The sequence below is a fragment of the Heterodontus francisci genome, chromosome 6 (genome assembly GCF_036365525.1).
Source record: "Heterodontus francisci isolate sHetFra1 chromosome 6, sHetFra1.hap1, whole genome shotgun sequence".
In the NCBI taxonomy this organism is placed as follows: domain Eukaryota; kingdom Metazoa; phylum Chordata; class Chondrichthyes; order Heterodontiformes; family Heterodontidae; genus Heterodontus; species Heterodontus francisci.
The window spans coordinates 54,280,902-54,302,209 of record NC_090376.1 but is presented as its reverse complement, the minus strand read 5'-3'; the positions used below and the strand labels follow the sequence as shown (position 1 = coordinate 54,302,209).

The window sequence follows — 21,308 nt, the reverse complement described above, 5'->3', positions numbered from 1 at the left end:
GACCACAATTCCGAGGAGGCACACATCCCAACCGTGATGACTGTCTCTGAGCTGGCGCTGGGTGCGGTGTGAGGATGTGATGCTGTACCCTCTGAAGTCCATTCCTCCTCAGAGGTGGACGGAAGAGCCCCGGAGACGTTGCCTAGCTGCTGCTGTGTTGCAGCTGCAGGGGGAAAAGAATGATCAGTCGTGATCAACACTCCTGACTGAAGGACATGTTATTGGCTGCAGTGTGGCCATATGTGTGTGATTTTGATCTTGCGAGCAAACCTCGTTGCTTGATCCAAGCTGCGCACCCACCTCCCTCGCTCCCGTGCCCACACTCTGGGGTACTCATCCTCTTGGTCAGGTGCTCCGGCCTCACCATCAGCAACTGAACAGACTCTGTCCTTGCCAGCAAGCAGCAATGCCTTCTCCTCCACATGGTGAGAAATGCTAGATTTGGCACACCGCCACTGGTCGTGCCCTCTCATGGGTCTTCTGGGCCCTCTTCTCCTGCGCAGACATATGACAATTATTTCAGTTACTTGGCTTGAAGGAGCACCCGCTCATCCCTTGTGCTGCATTCTGCCTCTGGGTCCATTGCCATTCAAGTGTATGGTTGGCAGACTTCTGGTCCATTGTGTGGCTCAGATGTTGTCAGTATATGGCCCACAACAGGGCTGTAGCCATTCACTCCAGATGGATGGCTTCAACTTTGCAGCAACAACACCTGATTACCCACCCATATGAGTACAACACAATGAGGGCTGAGATATGTCCCTTAACCTGGCAGAGCGGAGAAGGTCGATGACCTGCTTGCAGCATTGTATCCATGTCCTCCTGACCACACCTCGGCTGCTGACCTCCTCCGCAACCTCCATCCTGGCCTTCTGTCTGGGGGAAATGGACCTCCCACCTTGGTCTGCTGCCTGGAGGAAAACATGCAAGGAGTCATTGGTGAACCTTGAGACCATGCGGTTGGCTCTCTCTGCCATTGCCTCAAGCAGGTTCTGTCCCTCCAATGTCTCAGGTGGCTTTATGGAAAATGACAGTGGGTCACCCCTTTAAGTTGCAGGATGCTCCTGTTCCCCTCAGCCTGGTATCTAAGGGACAGGACAGCACCTGTTCCCCAGCCTGGTATCTAAGGGACAGGACAACTCCTGTTCCCCTCAGCCTGGTATCTAAGGGACAGGACAACTCCTGTTCCCCTCAGCTTGGTATCTAAGTGATAGGACAGGTCCTGTTCCCCGCAGCCTGATACCTAAGTGCCAGGACAGCTCCTGTACCCCTCAGCTTGGTATCTAAGTGATAGGACAGGTCCTGTTCCCCGCAGCCTGATACCTAAGTGCCAGGACAGCTCCTGTTCCCCGCAGCCTGATATCTAAGTGACAGGACAGCTCCTGTTCCCCGCATCCTGATATCTAAGTGACAGGACAGCTCCTGTTCCCCGCAGCCTGATACCTAAGTGCCAGGACAGCTCCTGTTCCCCGCATCCTGATATCTAAGTGACAGGACAACTCCTGTTCCCCGCATCCTGATATCTAAGTGACAGGACAGCTCCTGTTCCCCACAGCCTGATATCTAAGTGACAGGACAGCTCCTGTTCCCCGCAGCCTGATACCTAAGTGCCAGGACAGCTCCTGTTCCCCGCAGCCTGATATCTAAGTGACAGGACAGCTCCTGTGCCCTTCAGCCTGAAATCTAAGTGACAGGACAGCTCCTGTTCCCCGCAGCCTGATATCTAAGTGACAGGACAACTCCTGTTCCCCTCAGCCTGGTATCTAAGGGACAGGACAACTCCTGTTCCCCTCAGCCTGGTATCTAAGTGACAGGACAGCTCCTGTTCCCCGCAGCCTGATATCTAAGTGCCAGGACAGCTCCTGTTCCTCTCAGCTTGGTATCTAAGTGATAGGACAGGTCCTGTGCCCTTCAGCCTGGTATCTAAGGGACAGGACAGCTCCTGTTCCCCAGCCTGGTATCTAAGGGCCAGGACAGCTCCTGTTCCCCTCAGCTTGGTATCTAAGGGACAGGACAACTCCTGTTCCCCTCAGCCTGGTATCTAAGGGCCAGGACAGCTCCTGTTCCCCTCAGCTTGGTATCTAAGGGACAGGACAACTCCTGTTCCCCTCAGCCTGGTATCTAAGGGCCAGGACAACTCCTGTTCCCCTCAGCCTGGTATCTAAGGGCCAGGACAGCTCCTGTTCCCCTCAGCTTGGTATCTAAGGGACAGGACAACTCCTGTTCCCCTCAGCTTGGTATCTAAGGGACAGGACAACTCCTGTTCCCCTCAGCCTGGTATCTAAGGGCCAGGACAGCTCCTGTGCCCTTCAGCCTGGTATCTAAGGGCCAGGACAGCTCCTGTTCCCCTCAGCTTGGTATCTAAGGGGCAGGACAACTCCTGTTCCCCTCAGCCTGGTATCTAAGGGCCAGGACAGCTCCTGTTCCCCTCAGCTTGGTATCTAAGGGACAGGACAACTCCTGTTCCCCTCAGCCTGGTATCTAAGGGCCAGGACAGCTCCTGTTCCCCTCAGCTTGGTATCTAAGGGCCAGGACAGCTCCTGTTCCCCTCAGCTTGGTATCTAAGGGACAGGACAACTCCTGTTCCCCTCAGCCTGGTATCTAAGGGCCAGGACAGCTCCTGTTCCCCTCAGCTTGGTATCTAAGGGACAGGACAGCTCCTGTTCCCCTCAGCTTGGTATCTAAGGGACAGGACAACTCCTGTTCCCCTCAGCCTGGTATCTAAGGGACAGTCGGGATGAGAACAAAATCTGGCCCATCGTTTCTAGAAGCTTCCCCACCACTGAGGTTAAACTGACTGGCCTGTAGTTGCTGGGGTTATCTTTACACCCTTTTTTGAACAAAGGTGTAACATTTGCAATTTGCCAGCCCTCTAGCACCGCCCCTGAGTCTAAGGAAGACTGGAAAATTATGGCCAGTGCCTCCACAATTTCCACTCTCACTTCCCTCGGTATCCTTGGATGCATCTCATCCAGTCCTGGTGCTTTATCAACTTTAAGTACAGCTAGCCTATTCAATACTTCTTCCTTATTAATTTAAACCCTTCAAGTGTCTGAATTACCTCCTCTTTCACCATGATCTGCATAACATCATCCTCCTTGGTAAAGACAGATGCAAAATATTCATTTAATGCCTCAGCCATGCCCCACTGCCTCCATGCATGAATCCCCTTTTTGGTCCCTAATTGGCCCCACTCCTCCTTTTACCACCCTCTTACTACTTATATGCCTGTAGAAGGCTTTTTGATTCCATTTTATATTAGGCCAGTCTCTTTTCATACTTTCTCTTTGCTTCTCTTATTTGCTTTTTCACTTCCCCTTGGAACCATCTATTTTCAGCCTAGTTCTCGGTTGTACAATCCATCCGACATCTGTCATAAGCACGCTTTTTCTTCTTCATCTTAATCTCTACCTCTTTCGTCATCCAGGAAGATCTGTTGCCCTACCTTTCCCCTTTGTGGGAATATACGCTGACAGTGTCTGAACTATCTCTCTTTAAAGGCAGCCCATTCATGTTCAGTTACTGTTTTGCCTGCCAATCTTTGATTCCAATTTATCAGGGCCAGGTTTGAAGTTGGCTTCCCTCAGTTAATTATTCTTATTCTGGATTGTTCCTTTTCCTTTTCCATAGCCAACCTAAACCTTATGATACTATAATCACTGTCCCCTAATTATTCCCCTCCTGACACTTGATCCACTTGGCCAACCTCGTTCCCGAGAACCAGGTCTAGCAGCTGGACTGGAAATATACTGCTGTAGAAAATTCTCCTGAACACACTCTAGGAACTCTTGCCCCTCTCTGCCCTTTACACCACTACTAACCCAATCTATATTTTGATAATTAAAGTCCCCCATTATAACCACTCTATAATTCTTGCACCTCTCTGTAATTTTCTTGCAAATTTGTCCCTCTACATCTTTCCCACTAGTTGGTGGCCTATAGACTACATTGAGCAATGTAATTGCACCTTTTTTCCCTCAGCTGTCGCCAAATAGATTCTGTCCCTTGACCCCTCTGGGACATCCTCTCTCTCCAGCACTACAATGTTCTCCTTAATCAAAACTGCCACCCCTCACCCTTTTCTTATCTTTCCTGAACACCTTGTATCCAGAAATATTTAGCACCCAGTCCTGCCTTTCTTTAAGGCAGGTCTCCATTATCGGAATAACATTATACTTCCACATGGCTATCTGTGCCTGCAGCCCACCAATCTTATTTGCCACACCCGGCACATTCACATACATGCACAGTAACCCTAATTTAGACTTCATTACTTTCCCTCTTACTCCAACCCCACCTAATACTTTACTATTTCCTACTCTAGTGCAATCTGTCTCTCCCAATTCTCTGTGCACCTTGGTGTTCTTCTCTCTTATTATCTCCTGGCTCCCACACCCCTGTCAAGTTAGTTTACAACCTCTTCAATAGCACTAGCAAATTGTACCGAACATACAAACATATGAATCGGGAGCAGGATTAGGCCACTCGGCCCTTCGAGCCTGCTCCGCCATTCAATAAGTTCATGGCTGAACCGATTACTCCACATTTCCACCTACCTCCAATAACCTTGCTTATCAAGAATCTATCTACCTCTGCCTTAAAAATATTCAAAGACTCTGCTTCCACTGCCTTTTTGAGGAAGAGAATTCCAAAGACACACGATCTTCTGAGAGAAAAAAATTCTCCTCATCTCTGTCTTAAATGGGCGACCCCTTATTTTTAAACAGTGACCCCTAGTTCGAGATTCTCCCACAAGGGGAAACATCCTTTCCACATCTACCCTGTCAAGATCTCTCAGGATCTTATATGTTTCAATCAGGTTGCCTCGTACTCTTCTAAATTCCAGCAGATACAAGCCTAGGCTGTTCAATCTTTCCTCATAAGACAGCCCACCCATTCCAGGTATTAGTCTAGTAAACCTTCTCTGTACTGTCGACAACGCATTTATATCCTTCCTTAAGTAAGGAAACCAGTATTGTACACAGTACGCTAGATGTGGTCTCACCAATGCCCTGTATAGCTGAAGCATAACCTCCTTATTTTTGTATTCAATTTCCCTCGCGATAAACAATAACATTCTATTAGCTTTATGTGCTGTACCTGCATTCTAATCTTTTGCGATTCATGCACTAGGACACCCAGATCCCTCTGCATCTCAGAGCTCTGCAATCTCTCACCATTTAGATAATATGCTTCTTTTTTATTCTTCCTGCCAAAGTGAACAATTTCATACTTTCCCACATTATATTCCATTTGCCAGATCTTTGCCCACTCACTTAACCTATCTATATCCCTTTGTAGCCCCCTTATGTCCTCCTCACAAGTTACTTTCCTACCTATCTTTGTGTCATCGGCATATTTAGCAATCATACCTTCGGCGCCTTCATCTAAGTCATTTATATAATTTGTAAAAAGTTGAGGCCCCAGCACAGATCCCTGTGACACACCATTCGTTACATCTTGCCAAGCAGAAAATTACTCATTTATGTCTACTCTCTGTTTCCTGTTAGCTAGCCAATCTTCTATCCATGCCAATATGTTACCCCCTACACCATGAGCTTTTATTTTCTTCAATAACTTTTGATGTGGCACCTTATCAAATGTCTTCTGGAAATCTAAGTACAATACAATTTATCCACAGCACATGTAACTCCCTCAAAGAACTCCAATAAATTGGTTAAACATGATTTCCCTTTCACAAAACCATGTTGACTCTGCCTGATTATCTTGCATTTTTCTAAATGCCCTGCTATAACCTCTTGAATAATAGCTTCTAACATTTTCCCTAAGACAGATGTTAAGCTAACTGGCCTGTAGTTTCCTGCTTTCTGTTCCCTCCTTTTTTGAATAAAGGAGTTACATTCGCTATTTTCCAATCTAACGGAACCTTCCCCAAATCTAGGGAATATTGGAAAATTAAAACTAACGACTCAACTATCTCACTAGTCACTTCTTTTAACACCCTAGGATGATGTCCATCAGGGCTTTGTGCAGAGTTTGGAGCCCATCCTTTCCAGTGTGGAAGTGGTGACCAACTCCATTAGCACACTAATGTTGGAAATACTCAGCAGGTCTGGCAGCATCTGTGAAGAGAGAAACAGACCTGCTGAGTATTTCCAACATTTTCTGTTAAGTGAGATGAGTGACCTGTCAATCAAGAGGGGACAGCAGTCAGACCTGTGTGGAAACGACCAGAACCGGGAGCCGATAAATCCAGCATGAGGCTCGGGGCCTTGACTTACCTTCAAGAGCGGCGAGTAGTCGGACCTGTGTGGAAACGATCAGAACCGGGAGCGGATAAATCCAGCGCGAGGCTCAGGGCCTTCACATACCTTCAGGAGCAGAGAGCAGTCGGACCTGTGTGGAAACGACCAGAACCAGGAGCGGATAAATCCAGAGCGAGTCTCGGGGCCTTCACTTGCCTTCAGGAGCAGAGAGCAGTCGGACCTGTGTGGAAACGACCAGAACCAGGAGCGGATAAATCCAGAGCGAGGCTCGAGGACTTCACTTACCTTCAGGAGTGGAGAGTAGTCAGACCTATTCCAGCAGACCGGAGTTTTAAAAAAAAAAGCCAACAGTGACATCACAGGAAAGCTGCAAGGTGATTGGTTGGTGAGTCACTGCTGTTAGGGAATAGCTCTAAATAGCTGGGTATGTATCTAATGTATGAAAGATTGACAGTTTTTTCATGTATAGTAAGTAGTGAGGGCGGCACAGTGGCGCAGTGGTTAGCACCGCAGACTCACAGCTCCAGGGACCCGGGTTCGATTCCGGGTACTGCCTGTGTGGAGTTTGCAAGTTCTCCCTGTGTCTGCGTGGGTTTTCTCCGGGTGCTCCGGTTTCCTCCCACAAGCCAAAAGACTTGCAGGTTGATAGGTAAATTGGCCATTATAAATTGTCACTAGTATAGGTAGGTGGTAGGGAAATATAGGGACAGGTGGGGATGTTTGGTAGGAATATGGGATTAGTGTAGGATTAGTATAAATGGGTGGTTGATGTTCGGCACAGACTCGGTGGGCCGAAGGGCCTGTTTCAGTGCTGTATCTCTAATCATAATCATAATCAGGACCAGGGACCTGTCAGCCCGCAGCTCTAACAATTTGTTCAGTATCACTTCCCTGGTGATTGTAATTTTCTTGAGTTCCTCCCTCCCTTCCATTTCCTGACTTATAGCTAATACCGGGATATTACTTATCCCCTCAGTAGCGAAGACCGATGCAAAATATCTGTTCAATTCATCTGCCATTTCCTTATTATCCATTATTAATTCCCCAGAGTCACTTTCTATAGGACCAACGCTCACTTTATTAACTCTTTTCTTTTTTAAATATCTATATTAACTCTTACTGTCTTTATATTTGTGGCTAGCTTTCTCTCATACTCTAATTTTACCTTCCTTGTCAATCTTTTGGTCATTGTTTGCTGTTTTTTATATTCTGTCCAAACTTCTGACCTGCCTCCCATCTTTGCACAATTATAGGCTTTTTCTTTAAGTTTGATACTATCTCTGAAATCCTCTGAAATCCTCTGAAGAAGGAATTTTCCTCCACACAAGATCAGGGGGCAGGTTGTTCAACCTTGCCCGTCTAAGAGCGAAGTCCAAAGTACGGAAAGTCCTCATCAGAGAACTCCTCTTTGCTGACGATGCTGCTTTAACATCTCACACTGAAGAATGCCTGCAGAGTCTCATCGACAGGTTTGCGTCTGCCTGCAATGAATTTGGCCTAACCATCAGCCTCAAGAAAACGAACATCATGGGGCAGGATGTCAGAAATGCTCCATCCATCAATATTGGCGACCACGCTCTGGAAGTGGTTCAAGAGTTCACCTACCTAGGCTCAACTATCACCAGTAACCTGTCTCTAGATGCAGAAATCAACAAGCGCATGGGTAAGGCTTCCACTGCTATGTCCAGACTGGCCAAGAGAGTGTGGGAAAATGGCGCACTGACACGGAACACAAAAGTCCGAGTGTATCAGGCCTGTGTCCTCAGTACCTTGCTCTACGGCAGCGAGGCCTGGACAACGTATGCCAGCCAAGAGCGACGTCTCAATTCATTCCATCTTCGCTGCCTTCGGAGAATACTTGGCATCAGGTGGCAGGACTATATCTCCAACACAGAAGTCCTTGAAGCGGCCAACACCCCCAGCTTATACACACTACTGAGTCAGCGGCGCTTGAGATGGCTTGGCCATGTGAGCCGCATGGAAGATGGCAGGATCCCCAAAGACACATTGTACAGCGAGCTCGCCACTGGTATCAGACCCACCGGCCGTCCATGTCTCCGTTATAAAGACGTCTGCAAACGCGACATGAAATCGTGTGACATTGATCACAAGTCGTGGGAGTCAGTTGCCAGCATTCGCCAGAGCTGGCGGGCAGCCATAAAGACAGGGCTAAATTGTGGCGAGTCGAAGAGACTTAGTAGTTGGCAGGAAAAAAGACAGAGGCGCAAGGGGAGAGCCAACTGTGCAACAGCCCCAACAAACAAATTTCTCTGCAGCACCTGTGGAAGAGCCTGTCACTCCAGAATTGGCCTTTATAGCCACTCCAGGCGCTGCTTCACAAACCACTGACCACCTCCAGGCGCATATCCATTGTCTCTCGAGATAAGGAGGCCCAAAAGAAAGAAAGATACTATCTTTAACTGTTTTCGTTAACCACAGATGGCGAGTCCCACTCTTGGAATTTTTCTTTCTCGTTGAAATGGATCTATTCTGTGTATTCTAAAATATCCCCTTAAATGTCTGCCACTGCATCTCTATTGACCTATCCCTAAACCTGATTTGCCAGTTCACTTTAGCTAGCTGTGCTTTCATGCCCTCATAATTGTCCTTATTTAAGTTTAAAATACTAGTCTTGGACCCACCCCTCTCTCCCCTAAACTGAATGTAAAATTCAATCATAGTATGATCGCTGCTACCTAGGGGCACCTTAACAATGAGGTCATGAATTAATCCTATCTCGTTGCACAATACCGGGTCTAGTATAGCCTGCTCTCTGGTTGGCTCCAGAACGTATTGTTCCAAGAAATTATCCCGAAAACATGCTATGTACTCCTCATCTAGGCTACCTCTGCCCATCTTATTTTTTCAATCTATATGTAGGTTAAAATCCCCATAATTATCGCTGTACCTTTCTGACCAGCTGCCATTATTTCTTCCTTTATACCCCGTCCTACAGTGTGGTTAATGTTAGGTGGCCTGTACACCACTCCCACAAGTGACTTCTTGCCTTTATGAACTCTCATCTCTACCCAAACTGCTTCTACATCCTGGTCTCCTGAACTTAGGTCATCCCTCTGTATTGCGCTATTATCATTATTAATTGATAGAGCTACCCCTCCACCTTTTGCTAGCTTCCTGTCCTTCCTAAATGCCATGTACCCTTCAATATTCAGGTCCCAATCTACGTTGTCCTGCAGCCATGTCTCTGTAATGGCTATTAGGTTGTACTTATTTATTTCTATTTGGGCTCTCAGTTCAACTGTTTTGTTTCGAATGCTACGTGCATTCAGATACAGAGCCTTTAGTTTTGTCCTTTTATTATTTTTGTAATCTCTAGTCTTATCTGTTGATTTACTCTGTCCCTTCCTGTCAGTCTGTTTATCATTTCCCATATTAATACCTTTCTCTCTTGCCTTGTCTCTACTTCTTGATTTACCATATCTTCCCAAATTTGATCCCTTGCCCCCACTATTCAGTTTAAAACCCTCTCTATTTCCCTAGTTATGCAGCTCACTAGAACACCGGCCCCAGCACGATTCAGGTGTAGACCGTCAAGTACAGCCACCACTTTCCGCAGTACTGGTACCAGTGGCCCATAATCCGGAACCTACTTCGACCACACCAGTCTTTGAGCCATGCATTAATTTCTCGAATCTTATTTGCCTCCTGCCAATTTACACGTGGTTCAGGTAATAATCCAGAGATTATTACCTTTGAGGTTCTGCTTCTTAATGTTGCACCTGGTTCATCATACTATGCAGAACCTCTTTCCTTGTCTTGTCTATGTCATTGGTACCTACATGGACCATGACAACAGGATCCTCCCCCTCCCACTCCCACTGTAAGTTCCTCTCCAGCCCAGATGTCTCAAACCCTGGCACCGGGCAGGCAACACAACTGTTTGGACTCTCGCTCTTTGCTGCAGAGAACAATGTCAATCCCCCTCACTATACTGTCCCCTACTACCACTACATTCCTTTTTTCTCCCTCGACTTTAGTTATTTATTTAGAGATACAGCACTGAAACAGGCCCTTCGGCCCACCGAGTCTGTGCCGACCAACAACCACCCATTTATACTAACCCTACACTACCCCCATATTTTCTACCACATCCCCACCATTCTCCTACCACCTACCTACACTAGGGGCAATTTACAATGGCCAATTTACCTATCAACCTGCAAGTCTTTTGGAAGTGGGAGCAAACCGGAGCACCTGGCGGAAACCCACGCAGATACAGGGAGAACTTGCAAACTCCACACAGGCAGTACCCAGAATTGAACCCGGGTCACTGGAGCTGTGAGGCTGCGGTGCTAACCACTGTGCCACTGTGCCGCCCGAATGGCTTGAATGGCTTCCTGTACCATGGTACCATGGTCAGGTTGCTCATCCACCCTGCAGCCCCCACACTCATCCAAACAAGCTGAAAGAACCTCAAACTGTTGGACAATTGCAAAGGCTGAGGCTCCTGCACTCCTGCTCTCTGGCTCCCCTTACCTTCCTCAGCTGCAGCCACACTCTCCTGTCCCTGACCACTGATCAAATCAGAAGACGCTATATTCAGGGGTGTGACTACCTCCTGGTACAAAATGTCCAGGTAACTTTCCCTCTTCCTGATGTGTCGCAGTGTCTGCGGCTCTGACTCCAGTTCAATGACTCTGAACCGAAGCTGTTCGAGCCACAAACACTTACTGCAGACATGTTTGCCCTGGATCACACTGGCATCCAGGAGCTCCCGTGACACATCACCTGTCCTGCCATCCTTAATAAGTTTTAATTTACTATTTCATTATTTTATTCAATTATTTATTTTATTTTCCTTTTTTTATACATTTTATTAAGCTTACCACTAGTTCCTTCAGTATTTTAAATGTTAGGATTAGAATGGACCTTAATCACTTACCAGATACTCACCAAACAGGTAGCTTATTCACAAACCAATCACCTACCTGCTTACTTGTGATGTTTGATGCTATGGTTGATCTAAAGTAAATTAAATTAAAAGCTTACCAATATACTCAACCTGGCAGCTGTTTCCCTACTCTCACTGTTGATTGTGACGTCACTCTGATGTCAGTTTTCAATTTTTCCCTACTTCATCCTGCTGCACCCACTGTGCTCCTCTCCCTCTCTCCGCTCCCACCGTGCTCCTCTCCCTCTCTCCGCTCCCACCGTGCTCCTCTCTCTCTCGCTCTGTCTCTGTTTCCTCAAGGAAATTTGTCACTGCTCTGTTCAAGTCCTATCTCCGCCAGAACTGGTCCCAGTGTCCCAGGAATCTAAAGCACTCCATCTTGCACCATCTTTCCAGCCATGCATTCACTTGGCCTATCTTTTGGCAATTAAAGCATTTGGCATTTTTGTACTGACATGCCTGTGGTTGCCATTACAGTAATAACAAGTCACTAAACTTTTATCAACAGCACTCTCCTGATCAGGTTTCCCTGCTTTAGACTTGGCAGAAGCCTTCTGACAGTGAACAGAAGCTGTACTAGTCACTGAATAGGACAAAATTCCCAAGCATTCTTTGATGCCATCTGCACGGTAGAAACAATCTTACACGCTAGCTCAAATCTAAGATTTTGTGTTTTTAGTAACTTTGACTGGATTCTTTCATCCAGCAATCCACACAAAAATCTGTCTCTCAGTGCACAGTCTAAGAATGTACCAAAGTTGCAATGTTGTGATAAATTCTTCAGTACCACAATGTACTCACCAACTGTTTTGCTACTTCTCTGGTTTAAGGTTCCAAATTTGTAGCTTTCTGCTACCTCCAGTGGTTTGGGGTTAAAATGTTCCTCCAACTTGCTGTTAATTATTTTGAATGGCATAACTTTTGCCTTGTTGGCAGCAAGAAGGTCTGTTAGTGTGCCATATACTTCCAGGCCAATCTTTGTTAGCAAAATTGCTTTCTTGCGTTTGAGAATTACCTCATTTTGTGTTTGGGCCTCTTCACTTTCACCTTTGAATTCTAATATATTACTAGCCCTGAAGAACATGTCCATTCGTTCACTGTATGAACTGAATGGTTCTCAAGCTCTATCACACATTCCTAGCTTTCCGATATATCCGGTGGGCGCAGCCATTTTCACATGCAACAGCGACCCGGTAAGCATTTTGCTGTGGTTGTCTGTAACGGTGATGCAGAAGCTAAGTCAGCCTAATCAGAACAAGCTCACCAAAGCCAGCGGAGTCGTAGTTGGTAGTTGAATAAGATGGATACAGGGATCTGGCAGAATCCATTCAACTGGGTGCAGCTACATGGTTTCAGAAACAATGAGGCTCAACATAATCTAGTCAAAAATCTTAACCATCCTAGCAGGTAGGTCACTGGGAACTAGCTTATTTTGTTCATCATGATCTCCACTGCTGTTTGCTGCAAAAATTGTTTGCATTTTAATCCCATTTCGTCAACAAAATCTGTTATTTATTGGGAGGAACTTATAAAAGACAGACACCAAGATGGCCAGATCACATGTTTAATGACATCATCAGACACTGCACATGTTCATAACATAGGAATACAATACAGTGCCATTCAGCATTTCCAGTGATTTGAGGACACATAATTATCTTGGATCTCTTTTATCACAAAGCAAATTCAATCTTACTAATATGTAATACGTGGCATAACCCTGAGAGAAAATACTTTGTATAAATGTTTATTGATGTGAATCTTTACCAACTGTTACAAAATGAAAAATAGAAAGAATTATAAATTACACTAAGTACTGTAAAGCATAACAACATTTTCCGAGGTGAGTTGGAAGCATTTCTATTTTCAGTCCCACACAAAATTATTTTCTTTTATTCATTCATGGGATGTGGGCATCGTTGGCTAGGCCAGCATTTATTGCCCATCCCCAATTGCTCTTGAGAAGGTGGTGGTGAGCTGCCTTCTTGAACTGCTGCAGTCCATGTGGGGTAGGTACACGCACAGTGATGTTAGGAAGGGAGTTCCAGGATTTTGACCCAGCGATAGTGAAGGAATGACAATATAGTACCAAGTCAGGATGGTGTGTGGCTTGGAGGGGATCTTGCAGGTGGTGATATTCATTGCATTTGCTGCCCTTGTCCTTCTAGGTGGTAGAGATCGCGGGTTTGGAAGGTGTTGTCTAAGGAGCCTTGGTGTGTTGCTGCAGTGCATCTTGTAGATAGTACACACTGCTGCCACGGTTTGTCGGTGATGGAGGGAGTGAATATTAGTGGATGGGGTGCCAATCAAGTAGGCTGCTTTGTCCTGGATGATGTTGAGCTTCTTGAGTGTTGTTGGAGCTGCACCCATCCAGGCAAGTGGCGAGTATTTCATCACAGTCCTGACTTTTTCCTTGTAGATGTGGGACAGGCTCCGGGGAGTGAGGAGATGAGTTACTCGCCGCAGGATTCCTAGCCTCTGACCTGCTCTTGTAGCCACAGTATTTGTATGGCTACTCCAGTTCCATTTCTGGTCAATGGTAACCCCTAGAATGTTGATAGTGGGGGATTCAGCGATGGTAATGCCATTGAATGTCAAGAGGAGATGGTCATTGCCTGGAACTTGTGTGGCACGAATGTTACTTGCCACTTATCAGCCCAAGCCTGGATATTGTCCAGGTCTTGCTGCATTTCTACACGAACTGTTTCAGTATCTGAGGAGTCACGAATGGTGCTGAACATTGTGCAATCATCAGCGAACATCCCCACTTCTGACCTTATGTTTGAAGGAAGGTCTTTGATGAAGCAGCTGAAGATGGTTGGGGACCGGATACTACCCTGAGGAACTCCTGCAGTGATGTCCTGGAGCTGAGATGATTGACCTCCAACAACCACAATCATCTTCCTTTTTGCTAGGTATAACTCCAACCAGTGGAGAGTTTTGCCCCGATTCCCATTGACTCCAGTTTTGCGAGGGCTTCTTGATGCCATACTCGGTCAAATGCTGCCTTGATATCAAGGACAGTCACTTTCACCGCACTTCTTGAGTTCAGCTCTTTTGTCCACGTTTGAACCAAGGCTGTAATGAGGTCAGGAGCTGAGTGGCCCTAAACAAATGTTGCTTGATAGCACTGTCGATGACACCTTTCATCACATTACTGATGATTGAAAGTAGACTGATGGGGCGGCAATTGGCCAAGTTGGACTTGTCCTGCTTTTTGTGTATAGGACATACCTGGGCAATTTCCCACATTGCCGGGTAGATGCCACTGTTGTAGCTGTACTGGAACAGCTTGGCTAGGGGTGCGGCAAGGTCTGCAGCACAGGTCTTCAGTACTATTGCTGGAATATTGTCAGGGCCCGTAGCCTTTGCAGTATCCAGTTCCTTCAGTCGTTTCTTGATATCACGTGGAGTGAATCGAATTGACTGAAGTCTGGCATCTGAGGTGCTGGGGACGTCTGGAGGAGGCCGAGATGGATCATCCACTTGGTTCTTCTGGCTGAAGATTGTTGCAAATGCTTCGGCCTTATCTTTTGCGTTGATGTGCTGGGCTCCCCCATCATTGAGGATGGGGATATTTGTGGAGCCGCCTCCTCCAGTTAGTTGTTTAATTGTCCACCACCATTCATGGCTGGATGTGGCAGGACTGCCGAGTTTAGATCTGATCCGTTGCTTATGGAATTGCTTAGCTCTGTCTATCGCATGCTGCTTATGCAGTATGGCATGCAAGTAGTCTTGGGTTGTCACTTCACCAGGTTGACACCTCATTTTGAGGTATGCCTGGTGCTGCTCCTGGCATGCCCTCCTGCACTCTTCATTGAACCAGGGTTGGTCTCCCAGCTTGATGGTAATGGTAGAGCGGGGGGGATATGCTAAGCCATGAGGTTACAGATTGTGCTTGAGTACAATTCTGCTGCTGGCCCACAGTGCCGTATGGATGCCCAGTTTTGCATTGTTAAATCTGTTCGAAATCTATCCCATTTAGCATGGTGGTAGTGCCACGCAACACGAGGAGGGTATCCTCAATGTGAAGGCGGGTCGTCGTCTCCACAAGGACTGTGCGGTGGTCACTCCTACCAATGCTGTCATAGACAGATACATCTGTAGCAGGCAGATTGGTGAGGACGAGGTCAAGTATGTTTTTCCCTCTTGTTGGTTCCATCAACGCCTGGCGCAGACCCAGTCTAGCAGCTATGTCCTTTAGGACTTGGCCAGTTCAGTAAGTAGTAGTGCTACTGAGCCACTCTTGGTGACGGGCATTGCAGTGTCTCATCCAGAGTACATTCTGCACCCTTGCCACCCTCAGTGATTCCTCCAATTATTTAACAGCAAAGTAGCCATTGGTGCTGGATAGTTTTACTCCACAAAACATTATCAAGACGCCAGTAACAAAGACAACCTTCAAGAGCTGTTCAAATAAGACACTTTTTCAGCCAGCGCATTAGTAGTCTGCGCATGTCCGGAAGAGGAGGTGATGTATTTCTTGCCTGTCTGGGAGCGAAGAGAGGCGGGAATTGGGTTTATCACGAGGCAGCTGCAAAATGGCGGAGGGAGGTGGCAGGGTGGAGGGAAAGATTTGTTCATGCTGTCAGAGGCTGTTTCAGCTCCCTGGTGAGTACAGAAGTCGGTGGCTTGGATCAGTTTTTGCTAATGATCCTTAAAGGGACTGATTTTTTGCTACAGTTCTTCGAAGAACTCTGAACAGTTGTCCCGGGCTGGCCGAGTGGAGCCTGTTAAACGGGAGTGTTACCCGGATAGGTTAGGGTGTTTCGACCTGGTTAAAGTTTGTTTGTAAATTTTCTCCAGTATATTCCATTTGTGCCGCACTAAGTCTCGGTATCTCACACCTGTTCCCTAATCCAGCTGGTCTTGCTTCTTGGTTACTGGAGTAAGAAGATCATTATTATGGTTTGTCATTGTTTGGAACTGAATAATAAGTTGAATAGGAATGCAGTGGGACTTTGCTATCTAGCGAGATAGGTGTCCAACTCTGCTTATAGAAGTAATACTGGCAGGTGATTAGTAAAATGGCAGTGGATTATTCAGGATTGTGCTGCCAATAATACTAGTTAATGAATAGTAAACAAAATTGAAAATTAGAAATCTGCAATGAACACAAGGATTGCAAAACACAGTAAGTTAGAATCTGTAAATATCATTTGGTGGTTTAGTTGTGTAACCATTAAGGTACAGTGGCGCAGTGGTTAGCACCGCAGCCTCACGGCTCCAGGGACCCGGGTTCGATTCCGGGTACTGCCTGTGTGGAGTTTGCAAGTTCTCCCTGTGTCTGCGTGGGTTTTCTCCGGGTGATCCGGTTTCCTCCCACAAGCCAAAAAGACTTGCAGGTTGATAGGTAAATTGGCCATTATAAATTGTCACTAGTATAGGTAGGTGGTAGGGAAATATAGGGACAGGTGGGGATGTTTGGTAGGAATATGGGATTAGTGTAGGATTAAGTATAAATGGGTGGTTGATGTTCGGCACAGACTCGGTGGGCCGAAGGGCCTGTTTCAGTGCTGTATCTCTAATCTAAAAAAAAATCTAATCTAAGAAAGAATGAAGTTTCAATGGTATAGTGTCTTTTGACCTGCAGATGTCCCAAAGTGCTTTACAGTCAATGCAGAGTGTTTTTAATAAAAGCAAAATACTGTGGATGCTGGAAATCTAAAATAAAAACAAAGTGCTGGAAATACTCGGCAGGTCTGGCAGCTTCTGTGGAGAGGGAAACAGAATTAACGTTTCAGGTCTGTGACTGATGAAAGGTCACAGAGCTGAATTGCAAACTTTATTTCTCTTGCCACTGATGCTGTCAGACCTGCTGAGTATTTCCAGCACTTTGTTTTTATTAATAATAAAGTATTTTTAAAGTGTAGTTACTATTGTAGGAAACACAGTAGCTAATTTGAAAACAAGTTGCCACAGACAGCAAGGTGCTAATGACCAGGTAATTTTTTTTATGTTACTTAAGTGATAAATGTTCCCTAGGGCCTGGAGGAAAAATCCATTGCGCTTCTTTGAAATAATGGCAGGGGATCTTTTATGCTCACCTGAGAAGGCAGATGGAGCCTCAGTTGAATATCTCATCTGAAAGACCTCTGGCAATGCAGCCAGTGCACTGAAGTGTAAGTCCAGATTCTGTGCTCAAGTCTCAAGTGGGACTTGAACCCACAAACCTCTGACTGAGAGGACAGAGTGCTATCACTGAGCCAGGGCTAACACCTTATGTTACAAATTTTGGGATTGAGAGAGATACTGTCCTACATTTAATGTTCCCATAAGCAGTCCCTGCTTACAAATGGGAATTTAATTTTACTTCCCAATATGTAGTCATGCAAAAATGTGTCCTAAAGCCATAACATTGAGACCTCACATTGTGCGTCCTGGATGCTGTAACTTTACACATGACCTGATATGTTTCTCCTATCTTCTGGTTTCCAAAACTCTAGTGATACAAGGCCATTTGTAAAACACAAAACTTTACAAGTAGTATATGAATGATCAAAGTTTTCAGTGAAATTCATTCATTTCACAATTGCTGCTTGTAACATCAAAAAGAATTTACTGAAATTGGTCTCTGCTGGTTTATTTTCAATTTTGCTGGCTTATTTTTAATTTTACAAGTCAGTGTTCACTGAACTGACTGACTCTAACTGTTTGACCAGAGAGATCACCCTCTGTTTTTATTCCAAACTTCACATTATCTTGGCTGCAGCGTGACAGCCTAGGATTTAACCCTCTCTCGGCACTCCATTTTGTGGAGTGGCTGGTTGAACTGGTCAAGTACCACCCTCCTGGGGGTTGCTCCTTTAGCACTATCTCCTGCTGGCCTCAAAATCAATAAGGCCATTTTTGCATTGTGTGAATGTCACTAGAATGTATTAATGAACCCCATTGTCTGAAACTGATATGGTGTGTGAAAAATGCCATTCTTCTAACCACTTAGTCTAATCCTTCCTACTGGTCCAATATACTCTACCAGCTAGCAGAAATGTACCCCTTGTGTGCAGAATTTAACTTGATAGTGATATCTTGATATAAATTAGCTAAATCTCCTCAAGACTAAAAAGTCAAAAATCAAAAGGTGATGCCCTTTACTGAAAGTATTGCAGCTCCTTTTCCTTTAACTGCTGTGCTGGAAATTATCCACAAGCATAACAATTGCTTCCCATTTCTGCATAATCCTGGTGGTTTATGAACTCTGGCTTTAATGTCCTTTTAGTAGAAATATTTCATTGCTTCTTTACTTGTGTACTCAATCATTCAGAATTCCCTTGAGTTTCTGCATAATTAAGGCAGAAGAGCAGAGTTCTTTTTTTTTTTAGGGAAATTTGCATATAACTGACACCAGATTTACACTGGAATTTGTGTGCAGCAATGTTTGATCAATCATTTGCACCACTCCTGAGTTGCAGCCCCTGAAATCTGCTTGTTGTTTCACATAAGTTTGCCTCAGCAAAAAGCAAGGAATGCAAGTTTCCTGCATTTAGGTGAATGGGCATAGTTTTTGTCCAATATTTTACGCACAGCAGGGTCCAAAGTCACTATTTCTGTTAGTTTATAGCAATGATTTTAGTGTTCCTTTTTATTTCTCCTTACTGAGACCTGGGCTGGAATGAATTTTTTTTTAACAAAGTGACTCCTCAATGCAGCCCAGCGAGTTTCTGGAGTGCGTTAGGAATGGTTTTCTAGAATAGTCTTTTTCGGAACCGACTAGAGAACAGGCTACTTTAGATCTAGTTTTATGTAATGAGAAAGGGCTAATTAATAGTCTTATTGTAAAAGAACCTTTAGGGATGAGTGACCATAATATGTTAGGATTTTACGTTATGGTTGAAAGTGAGGTCATTCAATCTGAAGCCAGGGTGTTAAATTTGAACAAAGGAAATTATGAAGGTATGAGGGGCAAATTGGCTGAGGTGGTTTGGGAAAATACATTAAAAGGTATGACAGTACATAGGCAATCTTTAAAGAAATATTACATCGTTTACAGCAGCGATACATTCCTTCAAGGCATGAAAACTTAAAAATAAAGGCAGTTAACTGTGGATAAGAAAGTAAGTTAAGGATTGTATAAGATTAAAAGAAAAGGCCTATAAAGTTGCCAGAAATAGTAGTAAACATGAGGATTGGTAGGATTTTACAATACAGCAAAGGAGGACGAAGACATTGCTAAAGAAAGGGATAATAGTATATGAATGTAAGCTAGTAAAAAATATAAAAATGGACTGTAAAAGCTTCGACAGGTATGTAAAAAAGAAATGTTTGGCTAAGACAAATGTGGGTCCATTACAGGCAGTCAGGAGAATTTGTAATGGGGAATAGAGAAATGGCAGAGAAGCTAAATGATTACTTTGTGTCTGTCTTCACTGAGGAAGATACAAGAAATCTCCCAGAATTAGAGATCCAAGGGATTAGGGAGAATGAGGAATTGAAGGAAATTAGTATTAGTAAGAAGGTTGCATTGGTGAAATTAATGGGGCTGAAGATTGATAAGTCCTCAGGACCTGATATTCTACATCCCAGAGTGTTGAAAGAGGTAGCTATGGAGATAGTGGATGCATTGGTGATCATCATCCAAAGTTCTATAGATTCTGGAGCAGTTCCTGCAGATTGGAAGGTCGCAAATGTCACCCCACTATTTAAGAAGGGAGGGAGAGAGAAAACAGGGAATTACAGACCCGTTAGCTTTACATCAGTCATTGGGGAAAATGCTAGAATCTATTCTAAAGGATGTGATAAATGGACACTTGGATAATAATGCTCTGATTGGGCATCTTCTTCTTCTTTGGCCTCCTTGTCTCGAGAGACAATGGGTAAGTGCCTGGAGCTGGTCAGTGGTTTGTGAAGCAGCGCCTGGAGTGGCTATAAAGGCCAATTCTAGAGTGACAGACTCTTCCACAGGTGCTGCAGAAAAATATGTTTGTCAGGGCTGTTACACAGTTGGCTCTCCCCTTGCGCTTCTGTCTCTTTTTCCTGCCAACTGCTAAGTCTCTTCGACTCGCCACACTTTAGCCCTGCCTTTATGGCTGCCCGCCAGCTCTGGCGATCGCAGGCAACTGACTCCGATGACTTGTGATCAATGTCACAGGACTTCATGTCGCGTTTGCAGATGTCTTTAAAGCGGAGATATGGTCGGCCAGTGGGTCTGATACCAGTGGCGAGCTCGCTGTACAATGTGTCTTTGGGGATCCTGGCATCTTCCATGCGGCTCACATGGCCAAGCCATCTCAAGCGCCGCTGACTCAGTAGTGTGTATAAGCTGGGGATGTTGGCCACCTCGAGGACTTCTGTGTTGGAGATACGGTCCTGCCACCTGATGCCAAGTATTCTCCGGAGGCAGCGAAGATGGAATGAATTGAGACGTCGCTCTTGGCTGACATACGTTGTCCAGGCCTCGCTGCCATAGAGCAAGGTACTGAGGACACAGGCTTGATACGCTCGGACTTTTGTGTTCAGTGTCAGTGTGCCATTTTCCCACACTCTCTTGGCCAGTCTGGACATAGCAGTGGAAGCCTTTCCCATGCGCTTGTTGATTTTTGCATCTGGAGACAGATTACTGGTGATAGTTGAGCCTAGGTAGGTGAACTCTTGAACCACTTCCAGAGCGTGGTCGCCGATATTGATGGATGGAGCATTTCTGACGTCCTGTCCCATGATGATCATTTTCTTGAGGCTGATGGTTAGGCCAAATTCGTTGCAGGCCGCCGCAAACCTGTCGATGAGACTCTGCAGACACTCTTCAGTGTGAGATGTTAAAGCAGCATCGTCAGCAAAGAGGAGTTCCCTGATGAGGACTTTCCGTACTTTGGTCTTCGCTCTTAGACGGGCAAGGTTGAACAACCTGCCCCCTGATCTTGTGTGGAGGAAAATTCCTTCTTCTGAAGACTTGAATGCATGTGAGAGCAGCAGGGAGAAGAAAATCCCGAACAGTGTGGGTGCGAGAACGCAGCCCTGTTTCACGCCACTCAGGATAGGAAAGGGGTCTGATGAGGTGCCGCTATGCTGAATTGTGCCTTTCATATTGTCATGGAATGAGGTGATGATACTTAGTAGCTTTGGTGGACATCCGATCTTTTTCTACTAGTCTGAAGAGACCACGTCTGCTGACGAGTTCAAAGGCTTTGGTGAGATCAATTAAAGCAACGTAGAGGGGCATCTGTTGTTCACGG

At 45.5% G+C, this 21,308-nt stretch overlaps 1 protein-coding gene across 1 annotated transcript in view; it reads left to right on the top strand.

Moving 5' to 3' along the window:
* Nucleotides 1-15,680: 15,680 nt before the first annotated feature.
* rnf17 (ring finger protein 17) overlaps nucleotides 15,681-21,308 on the top strand; it is a 209,787-nt gene continuing 204,159 nt past the window's right edge. The window contains exon 1 of the mRNA XM_068033701.1: nucleotides 15,681-15,750. The gene's annotated coding sequence lies outside the window, so the exon portion shown is untranslated. The remainder of the gene's footprint in view (nucleotides 15,751-21,308) is intronic.